General features: G+C 43.0%; 1 protein-coding gene across 4 annotated transcripts in view; it reads right to left on the bottom strand.

Moving 5' to 3' along the window:
- LOC119967580 overlaps positions 1–11,819 on the bottom strand; it is a 68,113-nt gene extending 56,294 nt beyond the window's left edge. For 3 of the 4 annotated variants that reach the window (XM_038800291.1, XM_038800289.1, XM_038800293.1), the window contains exons 1-7: positions 11,668–11,819; positions 9,608–9,679; positions 8,701–8,784; positions 6,749–6,829; positions 5,829–5,912; positions 4,909–4,992; positions 3,989–4,072 (exon numbers count right to left, since the gene is read on the bottom strand). The gene's annotated coding sequence lies outside the window, so the exon portion shown is untranslated. The remainder of the gene's footprint in view (positions 1–3,988; positions 4,073–4,908; positions 4,993–5,828; positions 5,913–6,748; positions 6,830–8,700; positions 8,785–9,607; positions 9,680–11,667) is intronic. The other variant, XM_038800290.1, reaches the window with a different exon arrangement.
- Between the last annotated feature and the right edge of the window lie 3,173 nt (positions 11,820–14,992).

Genomic DNA, 14,992 nt, shown 5'->3' with positions numbered 1-14,992 from the left:
GGCAACATACTAAACGTGAGTCTCTCTCGCTCCCACAAAATCTCCTATCTGTGCCCCTGACTATTGAGTCCCCAATTACTAATGTTCTACTCCTTTCCCCCCTTCCCTTCTGAGCAACAGGGACAGACTCCGTGCCAGAGGCCTGTACCCCATGGCTTACCCCTGGTAAGTCGTACCCCCCACAAGTATCCAAACGGTATACTTGTTACTCAGGGGAACGACCGCAGGGGGTCCCTGCACTGACTGCTTCTTCCCAGTCCCTCTTACAGTTACCCATCTATCTCCAGTCTTTGGTGTAACTACTTCCCTGAAGCTCCTATCTATGACCCCCTCTGCCTCCCGAATGATCCGAAGTTCATCCAGCTCAAGCTCCAGGTCCCTAACACGGTTTTTGAGGAGCTGGAGTTGGGTGCACTTCCCACAGATGAAATCAGCAGGGACACTGATGGCGTCCCTCACCTCAAACATTCTGCAGGAGGAGCATTGTACTGCCTTCCCTGACATCACCTCTAGATTTAAAAAAAAAACAAGAAAAAGAAAAAGAAAGGAAGAGCTTACCTGATATTCCCTCAAACCCTGCTGCCGCTGAAAGGTAAGCAAATTTAAAGGCACTCACTCACCTTCACGACAGGCCCCTGCTCCCGCTTCCCAACAACCGTGGGTTTTTTTTTTGGTTAGAGGAGGAGGTAGGGTGGGAAACACTGACGAAGTGTTTCGGGTTTAACTGTCACTTGACAACAGCCCCTCCACAAACCACCTTCAAATTAGGCTGACCACACTGCACGCATGCAAATTTCCCCAGAACAGCTGATCGGTAGCTCTGTGCTCCAGAACTTGCCGCAAAGCTGTTCCAGTACAGCTACAACACAGGCATCTACCCAGCAATGTGGAAAATTCCTGTGCACAAAAAACAGGACAAATCCAACCCGGCCAATTACCGCCCCATTAATCTACTGTCAATCATCAGTAAAGTGATGGATGGAGTCATCAACAGTGTCGTCAAGTGGTGCACTTATTTCACAATAACCTGCTCACTGAGGGGCTCAGTTTGGGTTCTGCAAGGTTCATTCAGCTCCTGACCTCATGGATCTCAAACATGGACAAAAGAGCTGAACTCCAGAGGTAAGGTGAGAGTAACTGCGCTTGACATCAAGGCAGCATTTGACCGAGTATGGCATCAAGGAGTTTGAGCAAAGCTAGAGTCAATGGGAATCAGGGGGGAAACTCTCCACTGGTTGGAGTCACACTTAACACAAAGGAAGACAGGAAGATGGTTGTAGGAGATCAATCATCTCAGTCCCAGGACATTACTGCAGGAGTTCCTCAGGGTAGTATCCGAGGCCCAACCTGTCTTCAGCTGCTTCATCAATGACCTTCCTTCTAACATAAGGTCGGATGTGGGGATGTTTGCTGATGACTGCACAATGTTCAGCACCATCCATGACTCCTCACACATTGAAGCTGTCCACGTGCAAATACAGCAAGAACTGGCTTGGGCTTCCAAGTCGCAAGTAATATTGTGCCACGTAAGTGCCAGGCAATGACCATCTCCAATCAGAGAAAATCAAACAATCGTCCCTTAACATTCAATGGCATTACCATCACTGAATCCCCTATTATCAAAATCCATGGAGTTACAATTGACCACAAATTTAACAGCATTCGTCATGTAAATACTGTCGCTACAAGGGCTAGGAATCCTGTGGTAACTCATCTCCTAACTCTCCAAAGCCTGTCCACCACCTTTAAAGCACAAGTTAGGAATGTGAAGGAATTTTCCCCACTTGCTTGGATGAGTGCAGCTCCAAAATATCTCAATAATCTCGAGACTATCCAGGACAAAGCAGCTCACTTGATCGGCATCCCTTCCACAAACATTCACTCCCTCCACCACTGTCACGCAGTGGCAGGCATGTGTACCATCTACAAGATGCACTGCAAGAACTCACCAAGGCTGCTCAGGCAGCACCTTCCAAACCCACAATCTCTACCATCTAGAAGGATAATGACACCGCCTGGAGGTTCCCCTCCAAGTCACTCATCCTCCAGACTTGGAAATATATTGCCGTTCCTTCACTGTCGCTGGGGCAAAATCCTGGAACTCCCTCCCTAACAGCACAGTAGGTGTACCTGCACCCCATGGTTGAAGAAGTCAGTTCACCACCACCTTCTCAGGGCAATTAGGGATGGGCAACAAATGCTGACCTAGCCAGCAAAGTCCACATCCCGTAAAAAATGAATACACATTTCTTTTGAGGAGTTTGTGGGATGAGTTGATCAAAATTGTTAAAGTATTGAGGGAATCAAATGGGGGGATATAAGCAAAATTATTTGCACTAGTCGAGAAGCCCAGGAATAAGGGGCATAATCTAATTAATTTTTAAAGCTGAAACTGATGGATTTTTGCTAATCAAAGGTATGAAAGGATATCCAGCAAAGGTGGGTATATCAAGTTAAGATCACAGATAAGCCAGAATTGTATTCAATGGCAGAAAAAGTTTGTTGGGCCAAATGGCCCATTCTGGTTCCTAAGACCCTATACTGGAGATGTTAAAAATGTCAGATTTAAACATTTTTAAAAAAATTATTTTGGCTTGTATTTACATTATCTTGATGCCATCATTCTTTCTCCCTTGTAATTTTACTTTTTGTACCTGATTATAACATTGAATTCACCCACTTTAGTTTACCTTCCTTCTCAGTCCTTGCATTGTTAATTTCACTATCCTTCAAGCTGATTGGCTAAGGAAAAACAGTGTCGCTGCCACTTAGGTTGCAGATTCCCAGTTTCTCTCACCACGACTGTGAACTCGTATTTTAAGCCACTTACCATACAAAAAAATCAAAAACTAAATGTGGATGAATGAGTCTTACGAATGGCAGATGCAGTTAAATGTTATACACAGGAAACTCTGACCCAATGAAGGTATCACGTTGTGGGTCCGTATAATAGAATTTCTCCCTCATAATTCCAGTAACTTAGTGGGCAAAAATGTTTCTTGAGCCAAAGGGTGCAGTGCTACAATTTTAAAATTTCAGGTGCTGTTCGATGCCCTGCTGTTGTAAAATCTGATGCATCACTCAATATTTGCAAGTCTATCCCAATAGGCAATATCTAGAGGCCGACACTCACTCTACAGCCTGTGATGCTGCATGTTTTTTATTATAAATTTAGATTAGCCAATTATTTTTTCCAATTAAGGGGCAATTTAGCGTGGTCAATCCACCTACTCTGCACATTTTTGGGTTGTGGGGGCGAAACCCACGCAGACACGGGGAGAAAGTGCAAACTCCACACGGACAGTGACCCAGAGCCGGGATCGAACCTGGGACCTCAGCGCCGTGAGGCGGTTGTGCTAACCATTAGGCCACCGTGCTGCCCTGATGCTGCATGTTTAAAGCATAACTAGACGTGAAGTTATTACCACGTGATCAAGCACCAGCATTGTATGTGACACTCTTTGACACTGCTCCTCACAAGCACGGTTCGTCAGTGAACAGTAAGTCACAAAACGTAACTTCCACTGGCGTTCCAACGAGTTGTTGCCACACTAAATGACAACAATAACTTTATTTACAGAGCATCTTGGATATAACAAAACATCCTTGAGAGTGCTATAAATGCAAGCATGGCACTGCGTCGCATAGAAGGTATTAGGGCAGATAACAAAGTGATCAGAAGCTCATCTCACTTTGTCGCAGGGACTTAAGACCCAAATGGCTTACGTTTTCCCAAATCTCTGAACATATGTAAATATTTCCCATACATCTTCAGTTCAAGACAAACTTTATTGACATAAGACATATGAGCAGAATTAGGCCACTCCGCCCATCGTGTCTACTCCGCCATTCAATTGTGGCTGATCCCCTTATTAATTATTAATCAAGGCAATCAAAATATATTAATTACTGAAGAATTTAATTTAGCTAATCTTTTAATACAATACCATTAGTAGATATATAGGAAGTTAATTTTAACTATACATACCTAGTAACAACAGACAAAGGTAGAGTTGGAACTGATCACTGGTCTGTGTTTCAGATGATCAATAACTGATCTGAATCAAAGTACCTGCACATTGAAAAGAAAACAATTCCACAATCTCATTCTACAGGTCAAGGGATTCCACATTCTATTGTTGTTCATAATAGTTTGACATTTTTGCTGAGAAATTAACTCAAAACTTTTTTTAAAGTATACTTTCAGACCCTCCCTGTTTGTTTCCCCAATTTATGGAGCTACAGCCCTCCTCGCCCTTCTTGGCCCACTGCCTTTGGCATTCTTGACTGCGCCATTCTCCGCCAGCACCATTCTTTGTCCTCCAGGACAGTCTCTTTGACCTAATTTTCTAAAATAGTTGCAGCCAGAGTATCTCCTGTAATAATTTCTCTTCGGACTACTACCTCTGGGCTCCCCAATGGATTTCTGCTTGGCTGCCTAGTTTTTATCTGAGTCCAGTAGAGCTTTTCTCATTTCCCTGCCAGAGAGCCTCTGGGAAACAATGTCAACCATCATTATGATATATTTCTAAGAAATATCAATGTTACCGCACTATCTTCCCTATTATGGAGTTTGTTGTCGATTGTGAATGAGATTGAGTAGCTAGGAAACAAAGTTTGTCGCAGGGACATAAGACCCAAATAGGTTTTCCCAAATCTCTGAACATATGTGACTATTTCCCATACATCTTCAGTTCAAGACAAACTTTATTAGACATAAGACATATGAGCAGAATTAGGCCACTCCGCCCATCGTGTCTACTCCGCCATTCAATTGTGGCTGATCCCCTTATTAATTATTAATCAAGGCAATCAAAATATATTAATTACTGAAGAATTTAATTTAGCTAATCTTTTAATACAATACCATTAGTAGATATATAGGAAGTTAATTTTAACTATACATACCTAGTAACAACAGACAAAGGTAGAGTTGGAACTGATCACTGGTCTGTGTTTCAGATGATCAATAACTGATCTGAATCAAAGTACCTGCACATTGAAAAGAAAACAATTCCACAATCTCATCCTACAGGTCAAGGGATTCCACATTCTATTGTTGTTCATAATAGTTTGACATTTTTGCTGAGTAATTATCTCAAAACTTTTTTAAAAGTATACTTTCAGACCCTCCCTGTTTGTTTCCCCAATTTATGGAGCTACAGCCCTCCTCGCCCTTCTTGGCCCACTGCCTTTGGCATTCTTGACTGCGCCATTCTCCTCCAGCACCATTCTTTGTCCTCCAGGACAGTCTCTTTGACCTAATTTTCTAAAGTAGTTGCAGCCAGAGTATCTCCTGTAATAATTTCTCTTCGCACTACTACCTCTGGGCTCCCCAATGGATTTCTGCTTGGCTGCCTAGTTTTTATCTGAGTCCAGTAGAGCTTTTCTCATTTCCCTGCCAGAGAGCCTCTGGGAAATAATGTCAACCATCATGATGATATATTTCTAAGAAATATCAATGTTACCACACTGCCTTCCCTATTATGGAGTTTGTTGTCGATTGTGAATGAGATTGAGTAGCTAGGAAACAAAGTTTGTCGCAGGGACATAAGACCCAAATAGGTTTTCCCAAATCTCTGAACATGTGTGACTATTTCCCATACATCTTCAGTTCAAGACAAACTTTATTAGACATAAGACATATGAGCAGAATTAGGCCACTCCGCCCATCGTGTCTACTCCGCCATTCAATTGTGGCTGATCCCCTTATTAATTATTAATCAAGGCAATCAAAATATATTAATTACTGAAGAATTTAATTTAGCTAATCTTTTAATACAATACCATTAGTAGATATATAGGAAGTTAATTTTAACTATACATACCTAGTAACAACAGACAAAGGTAGAGTTGGAACTGATCACTGGTCTGTGTTTCAGATGATCAATAACTGATCTGAATCAAAGTACCTGCACATTGAAAAGAAAACAATTCCACAATCTCATTCTACAGGTCAAGGGATTCCACATTCTATTGTTGTTCATAATAGTTTGACATTTTTGCTGAGAAATTATCTCAAAACTTTTTTTAAAGTATACTTTCAGACCCTCCCTGTTTGTTTCCCCAATTTATGGAGCTACAGCCCTCCTCGCCCTTCTTGGCCCACTGCCTTTGGCACTCTTGACTGCGCCATTCTCCGCCAGCACCATTCTTTGTCCTCCAGGACAGTCTCTTTGACCTAATTTTCTAAAGTAGTTGCAGCCAGAGTATCTCCTGTAATAATTTCTCTTCGCACTACTACCTCTGGGCTCCCCAATGGATTTCTGCTTGGCTGCCTAGTTTTTATCTGAGTCCAGTAGAGCTTTTCTCATTTCCCTGCCAGAGAGCCTCTGGGAAATAATGTCAACCATCATGATGATATATTTCTAAGAAATATCAATGTTACCACACTGCCTTCCCTATTATGGAGTTTGTTGTCGATTGTGAATGAGATTGAGTAGCTAGGAAACAAAGTTTGTCGCAGGGACATAAGACCCAAATAGGTTTTCCCAAATCTCTGAACATATGTGACTATTTCCCATACATCTTCAGTTGAAGACAAACTTTATTAGACATAAGACATAGGAGCAGAATTAGGCCACTCGGCCCATCGTGTCTACTCCGCCATTCAATTGTGGCTGATCCCCTTATTAATTATTAATCAAGGCAATCAAAATATATTAATTACTGAAGAATTTAATTTAGCTAATCTTTTAATACAATACCATTAGTAGATATATAGGAAGTTAATTTTAACTATACATACCTAGTAACAGACAAAGGTAGAGTTGGAACTGATCACTGGTCTGTGTTTCAGATGATCAATAACTGATCTGAATCAAAGTACCTGCACATTGAAAAGAAAATAATTCCACAATCTCATTCTACAGGTCAAGGGATTCCACATTCTATTGTTGTTCATAATAGTTTGACATTTTTGCTGAGTAACTATCTCAAAACCTTTTTAAAAGTATACTTTCAGACCCTCCCTGTCTGTTTCGCCAATTTATGGAGCTACAGCCCTCCTCGCCCTTCTTGGCCCACTGCCTTTGGCACTCTTGACTGCGCCATTCTCCTCCAGCACCATTCTTTGTCCTCCAGGACAGTCTCTTTGACCTAATTTTCTAAAGTAGTTGCAGCCAGAGTATCTCCTGTAATAATTTCTCTTCGCACTACTACCTCTGGGCTCCCCAATGGATTTCTGCTTGGCTGCCTATTTTTTTATCTGAGTCCAATAGAGCTTTTCTCATTTCCCTGCCAGAGAGCCTCTGGGAAACAATGTCAACCATCATGATGATATATTTCTAAGAAATACCAATGTTACCACACTGCCTTCCCTATTATGGAGTTTGTTGTCGATTGTGAATGAGTTTGAGTAGCTAGGAAACAAAGTTTGTCGCAGGGACATAAGACCCAAATAGGTTTTCCCAAATCTCTGCTTCTCTGCGCTGCGGGTTATGACACAGAATCTGTGCACCTTGCCATTATGCCATAGGAAGCACGCATGGAGCCGTCTATCACCATGGTGATAGTGGGCCATGGGCTGGACACTTGTGACCCAAATTGGGCTTCCTTCTTGGATTTGCCTCTCACTATAAACATACTATATCCTGCAGCAAATTTCGGTGCTTTTAAACATAGAACATAGAACAGTACAGCACAGAACAGGCCCTTCGGCCCTCGATGTTGTGCCGAGCCATGATCACCCTACTCAAACCCACGTATCCACCCTATACCCGTAACCCAACAACCCCACCCTTAACCTTACTTTTTAGGACACTACGGGCAATTTAGCATGGCCAATCCACCTAACCCGCACATCTTTGGACTGTGGGAGGAAACCGGAGCACCCGGAGGAAACCCACGCACACACGGGGAGGACGTGCAGACTCCGCACAGACAGTGACCCATTTGTCATGGCCAGTTGACCTTTTCCTAGACAGATCAGCAAAAAGCATGACTTGGTGCTAGAGAGGTGGTGAGAAAACAAAGCGGTGACTTTGGACTATTTGAAATGTAGTACTTCCTTCAACTGCACTTTCAGTCCCCTGTCACATTGATAATGTTTCATATTGACCATTTTGTGCAGCTGTGGGTTTTGGCGATCAACACCAGAGAATGGTGGCCGTTGAAATTTATAGAGAAAGCTGCCAAACTAACAGTTCACAGGTAGCAGTGATAGTGAGTTGGGATGGAACAATCCCAGTCTCAACCATTTTCAGCTCAAGCATCCACCCAGGAACTTGCTCAACATGTTCCTAATTCTCTGCCAAAGAACTTTGGGGTAATGGTGTAAATGTTCATTATGATGTTTTCTGCATAGCTGCATTGGTACAACACAGCCAGTGCATTGTCAGCGTCAAGTGGCTGGTGGTTTTGCTCCATTTTTGAGGATATTTCACACATACAAGCTCTCAAAATCAGTCACATTTTCAAACCAAAGGAAACAATCTTTCTACACACCATCATTTGAGCACACGTGAATATTTCCCATACATCTTCAGTTGAAGACAAACTTTATTAGACATAAGACATAGGAGCAGAATTAGGCCAGTCCGCCCATCGAGTCTACTCCGCCATTCAATTATGGCTGATCCCCTTATTAATTATTAATCAAGGCAATCAAAATATATTAATTACTGAAGAATTTAATTTAGCTAATCTTTTAATACAATACCATTAGTAGATATAGAGGAAGTTAATTTTAACTATACATACCTAGTAACTACAGACAAAGGTAGAGTTGGAACTGATCACTGGTCTGTGTTTCAGATGATCAATAACTGATCTGAATCAAAGTACCTGCACATTGAAAAGAAAACAATTCCACAATCTCATTCTACAGGTCAAGGGATTCCACATTCTATTGTTGTTCATAATAGTTTGACATTTTTGCTGAGTAATTATTATCTCAATTTTTTTTTAAATTATACTTTCAGACCCTCCCTGTTTGTTTCCCCAATTTATGGAGCTACAGCCCTCCTCGCCCTTCTTGGCCCACTGCCTTTGGCACTCTTGACTGCGCCATTCTCCTCCAGCACCATCCTTTGTGCTCCAGGACAGTCTCTTTGACCTAATTTTCTAAAGTAGCTGCAGCCAGAGTATCTCCTGTAATAATTTCTCTTCACACTGCTACCTCTGGGCTCCCCAATGGATTTCTGCTTGGCTGCCTATTTTTCATCAAAGTCCAGCAGACCTTTTCTCATTTCCCTGCCAGAGAGCCTCTGGGAAACAATCTCAACCATCATTATGATATATTTCTATGAAATACCAATGTTACCACACTGCCTTCCCTATTATGGAGTTTGTTGTCAATTGTAAATGAGATTAGGTGGGAGATGTGTGATTTGCTCCATTTTTGCTTAAATTCCATTCAAAAAGATCTGTCAAATCTGGCAATGGAAACAATCTCCCTGCTCATCAAAATGTGATCACTATGCACAACCCAAGACAAACTCTATTGTCAACTTTCAAAATGTTGATCAATTAAGAATTAACTATTCTGGTATTTATTAAATATGATTAATAGATTTTTAAAAAAAATTATAATCTTTATGGTTACAAGTACGCTTACATTAACACTGCAATGAAATTAGATTTGTAAATTAATTTTAACTATACATACCGAGTACCCACAGTCTGAAATACGTCTGGAACCGATTACTGGTTTATCAGTAACTGATCTGAATCAAAGTAACTGCATTGAAAAGAAAACAATTCCACAATCTCATTCTACAGGTCAAGGGATTCCACATTCTATTGTCGTTCAAGCCAGTTTGACAGATTGTATAAATTCAAATATGAAAAGAATGCAACTTAATATTGTCACATTCTGTATATTGTACCCCTATTAATTATGTTATACCGCTTTTCATTTTCTCAATAAGTTCAGCCTTTGACACCATAACCTTACTATTCTGCCCTGACACCAGAACCTCTCTTGTAGTCCAACAGAGTCTCTCTGCCCTGGCCCAGATACATTTCCTATGTAATTTTAGTTAAAGAATATCCTGCATTGACTTTTTATTTTGTCCTGCACTGTTAAAGATGTGCAAGTTAGGTGGATTGGCCATGGTAAATTGCCCCTTAGTGTCCAAGGATGTGTAAATTATGTGAAGTTATAAGCTTATATGGATGGGGGGAGGAAGTTGGCCTAGATAGAGTGCTCTTTCAGAGGGTTGGTGCAGGCTTGTTGGGCCGAATAGCCTCCTTCTGCGCTGTCAGAATTCTATGGTTATCGGCACAGTCCCCAAGAATCTTGCTTGTTCTCGTTTCTTATCATAGAATTTACAGTACAGGAGACCATTCGGCCCATCGAGCCTGCACTGGCCCTTGGGAAGAGCACTCTACTTATGCCTATGCCTCCACCCTATACCCTGAACTCAATAATCCCACCTAACCTTTTGGACACTAAGGACCAACTTAACATGGCCAATCCACCTAACCTGCACATCTTTCGACTGTGGGAAGATACTGGAACACCCGTAGAAAACCCACGCAGACACGGGGAGAACATGCAAACTCCACATAGACAGTCACCTGAGGCCGGAATTGAACCCAGGACCCTGCAGCTGTGAGGCAGCAGTGCTAACCACTGTGCTATCATGTCACCCCTGCTGCCGAGCTTTCCCATTTGAGAACTAGAGTGGCTAGTCATTGGGGTGCTTCTTCTGTGTTTTGGTAATGTGCAGCAGCTTGACACAACCAACCCCAGTATACTGTTTATTTTTAGCAGGAAATTGGGAGAGGAGGATTTTACCTCATTATCGCAGAAATTTTATTTGAAAGGTTGATAAAAACAGGTCATATTTTCAAACCCCGCACAGTTTTGCAGGGGCTAGCACTGCTGCCTCACGGTGCAGAGGACCTAGGTTCAATCCCAGTTCTGGGTCACTGTCCGTGTGGAGTTTGCACATTCTCCCCGTGTCTGCGTGGGTCTCACCCCCACAACCCAAAGATGTGCAGGTCAGTAGACTGGCCACGCTAAATTGTCCCTTATTTGGGAAAAATAGAATTGGGCACTTTAAATTTTAAAAGGAATTTTCAACCCCAAAGCAAACACTTTCTCTTTGTATCACAATATGGAATTTTCCTCACAGATTATTCTTCAGACAGACTTTATTGTAAATATTCAAAATATGTTAATTAGTTAGGATTTGAATCTTGCTCAAATTTAATGCATTTGATGAAATACAATGGGGGAGGGATAGTGGGTTGGAATCTAATAAGGACGGCTTGGAACCTCACATTTGCCACCAAAACTGGCGGCATCCTTGCCAAACCGCTGTCTGGGAATTAAGTCTAATTGGCAGTAGTAACCCTGTTGCTGAAACCCCCAGCTCCATGGGAGAAGGTTCACCCACAAGCCTTTCTGTCTACACTTAATCAGGGGGAGGTAGTCATGTCTCCAACCTACATCCTCCCTCGTATCAAATGGGGCCCACCCTCACCTCCGTGGGGTGCATTGAATTCTGACCAATGTGTTGATATAAGTTAATTTTAACAGCATTTACCCATGTAACTACAGTCTAAGATAGAGGTAGAACCACTCACTGGTCTGTACATTGAAAAGAAAACAATCCGTATACCCATTCTACAGGTTAAGTGACAGATTGGCTAAACAAGAGAGAACTCAAAGTCGAGAGAAAAATCATTTCACATTGGTGCTGCTATATCCCTCCTCACCTTTCTCAATCGGTCAACAATCTTTGATATTGTTGATTGCAAAACTTTGCTCCAAAATTTCCCTTTGGCCAAGTGGCTGTACGGAGTCTGCACGTTCTCCTCGTGTCCGCGTGGGTTTCCTCCGGGTGCTCCGGTTTCTTCCCACAAGTCCCAAAAGATGTGCTGTTAGGTGAATTGGACATTCTGAATTCTCCCTCGGAGTAGCTGAATAGGCGCCGGAATGTGGCGACTAGGGGCTTTTCACAGAAACTTCATTGCAACGGTAATGTAAGCCTACGTGTGACAATAAAGATTACTTTTTTTAAAAGATTATTAAAACTTTTTTAAAACCTCTCTATGCCAACCAGAAGAGTCTTTCTGCCCTGGCATCAATCTACTTGTTACGCTATCGTAGCCAGAGGAACTCCCGCATGTGTTTCTCTTCCCAGCATGCGCTAATGTTACTTCTGAAGTCCCTCCAAGGATTCTTACTTGACCCCCCCCCCACACTAGTTGCCATCCCTGTGCTGTGGGATTTTTCCCCCAATTCTCTTTGGAAACACTTCAGTGTCAGTGGCCATCTACAAGTGAGATATCTGCACCTTTGCTTCACTCTTCAACTTCTAACAAAAGCAGGTCACATTTTCAAACTGAAGGAAATGTTCTCCTTACATCATAATATGAATATTTCTACATAAATTTTCACTCCAAGGCAAACTTTATTTCGAACTTACAAAACATGATAATGAATTAAGAATAACATTTTGTTAATCTTTCAACAAAATACTATTGGTAGATATATAAGAAGTTAATCTGCATACAGTTAATATGCACTAAATTCATACCTACTGGCGAACAACCCCTCTAGCCTGGAAAGACTAATGTCATATTTGTCACATGTCAGATATCTGCAGTCTGATCAATTGAATATATTTTAACACATTTTCAAAGTTTAATTGAAATGTACAGCGGGGTGGAACCAACCACCAGTCTTTGGTTCAGATGATCAGCAGCTGATCTAAATTTTGACCCCAAACTTCACCGACTGGCACGGATCTATATAATGGCTTCCTTTGCTCTGTGATTCGTGGCTCTCTTCAACTCTGGAATTCTCTCCAATCACCTCCCATACTCCCTTTAAAACTTACTTTTGAAACCAAACATTTGGTCACTGAATTCAGCATCTTCTTCTTTTTGTCAGAGTTGCCTTGCTCCTGCATCATTACTACATCAAAGACGTTGGCAAACTGGAAGTTATATTTGACAAACTGCTTAAATAACTTGAGCTCAAATTAAACAATTTATATGGACCCAGTTGATTGTAATGTATGTTTTCCAAACCATAACCTCAGCAACCACAACGATCACAATTGCAGAATATTTGTAAACAATGCTATCCAATGGGACTTCCGGTGACAGCGGGCGGGAGGCAGCCGCACGTTGGAGGGCTCTGAGCCGGTGTGTCCCGAAGTTCTTGGCAGCATTGTCGGGGCTAACGCCTGGTCCTAAGGGCAGTGGAGGTAGTAAAAGTCGGGAGAAAGCACAGGGAAGGGAAATGTCGAGGATCAATAAAAAAAACGGCCATGAAAAAAGCAGCTGAAAGTCCGTCAGGGAATGGAAAGGTCACCATAGGGTCGGAAAAGAAAATGGCGGCACCAAGGGAGGCCGCATTGCTTACGGCTGAAGAAGTAACTAAAGTGATGGCCGTGGAAAATTCGAAAGGCAGTTCACAAAACACATGGAGGCAATGAGGAAGGAGATGGGGGCGGTTTTGAAAGTGCTGGTGGAGGAGACGATTACCCCGGTGAGGACGGCGGTGGCGAACGCAGTGGCGGAGGTGCGGGAGCAAGGCGAGACGCTGAAGGAAGTGGAAGAGACATTATTGCAGCACAGTGATCAACTTACCTCGATGGGAAAGGAGATGCGGAAGGTGATGGAGATCAACAGGGATCTGCGAGGCAAAATGGAAGAACTGGAAAACTGATCCAGGCGACAGAATGTGAGGATTGTGGGGCTGCCCGAAGGAGTGGAAGGCCCGAGGCCGACTGAGTGTTTTGCCACGATGTTGGTGAAACTATTGGGGGAGGGGGAGGATCCCTCCCGATATGAACTGGATCGGGCTCATCAGTCGTGGAGGCCTGTACCAAAGGCGAGTGAGCCGCCAAGAGTAGTGACTCTGAGCTTCCATAGATACAGTGTAAAGGAGAAGGTCCTGTGCAGGGCTAAGCAAAAGTGGGTGGTGTAGTGGGCTGGAGCTGATATACGCGTATACCAGGAATTTACGGTGGATCTGACGAAGAGGTGGGCTGCCTTCAACCGGGTGAAGAGGGCACTGTACATTAGCAAGGTGCAGTGCGGCATTGTATATCCAGCGAAGCTGAGAGTGACCTACAAGTTCAAGGACTTTTATTTTGGGATGGCAGAAGCAGCGGCAGAGTTTGCGAAGGCAGAAGGACTGTGGCAAAATTGAGAAATGGTCATGTACCGATGTAGCCCCATGACTGGATTTTTTCTTTTTTGTTTCACTGCATGCTGGTGTATGGGCTACAGGAACCAACGTTGTATATAGTTGGACAAAGGGAAGAAATGGGACTTTCAGTCGTAATGAGAGTTCTTTGGGGTGTGGGTGTGTATGTGGGGTTTGTGTGCTAAAGGGGACTTCTGGGTTTTCCTGGGGCCAGGCAAGGGAGAAGAGACCTGGGCGGGGGCCTCCACACTGGCCGGTTTAAGCCGGGCAGTGAACGGGGGTGAGGTGGGGGGAGAGGCTGCGGCCATCGGAGCCTGGCAGAACAGGGTCCGATGAGTCTAGCCGGGGTGGAAAGTTGGGGGGAAGGAACCGAGGTTGGGGAGAGGAGCTTTACAAGAGAGAGTAGAGGGGAGGAGTTAGGGGGGGGGGGGGGGGGTTTACAAGTCTTGGGTATCATTTACGGTACTCTTTCAGAGGTTGGATGGCATTGAGTGTCGGGGGGGGGGGGGGGGGGGGGACTCTATAGGTTAATGGTGACCATGGGTGATTCCGGACGCCTTTTTCTTTTTCTCCTTTGTTTTTCTTTCCACAGTGGGAGGGTTTGTTTTATTTGATGCATATATTGACAGGTGGGCCGTTGGTTGGGGTGGTGGGAGGATGGGATTGTTGTTTATGTTAAGGGTATTAACTCTGTATTTGTTACCATTTACTGCTTGTTGGGGGGGCGCGGCGGGTGTAGATTTTGAACGAAAGTGTGAAAATGGAGAATAAAAATATATATTTTTTAAATCAATGCTATCCAATGAAGCATGATAGAAAGTGTTTGACAAAACTGTAATTTCTTTGATTGGGCTGATGTTGAATCTTGAGATTGTATAA

This window comes from Scyliorhinus canicula, chromosome 6 (genome assembly GCF_902713615.1).
Source record: "Scyliorhinus canicula chromosome 6, sScyCan1.1, whole genome shotgun sequence".
Taxonomy (NCBI): Eukaryota; Metazoa; Chordata; class Chondrichthyes; order Carcharhiniformes; family Scyliorhinidae; genus Scyliorhinus; species Scyliorhinus canicula.
This window is presented reverse-complemented; position numbering and strand designations above follow the sequence as displayed.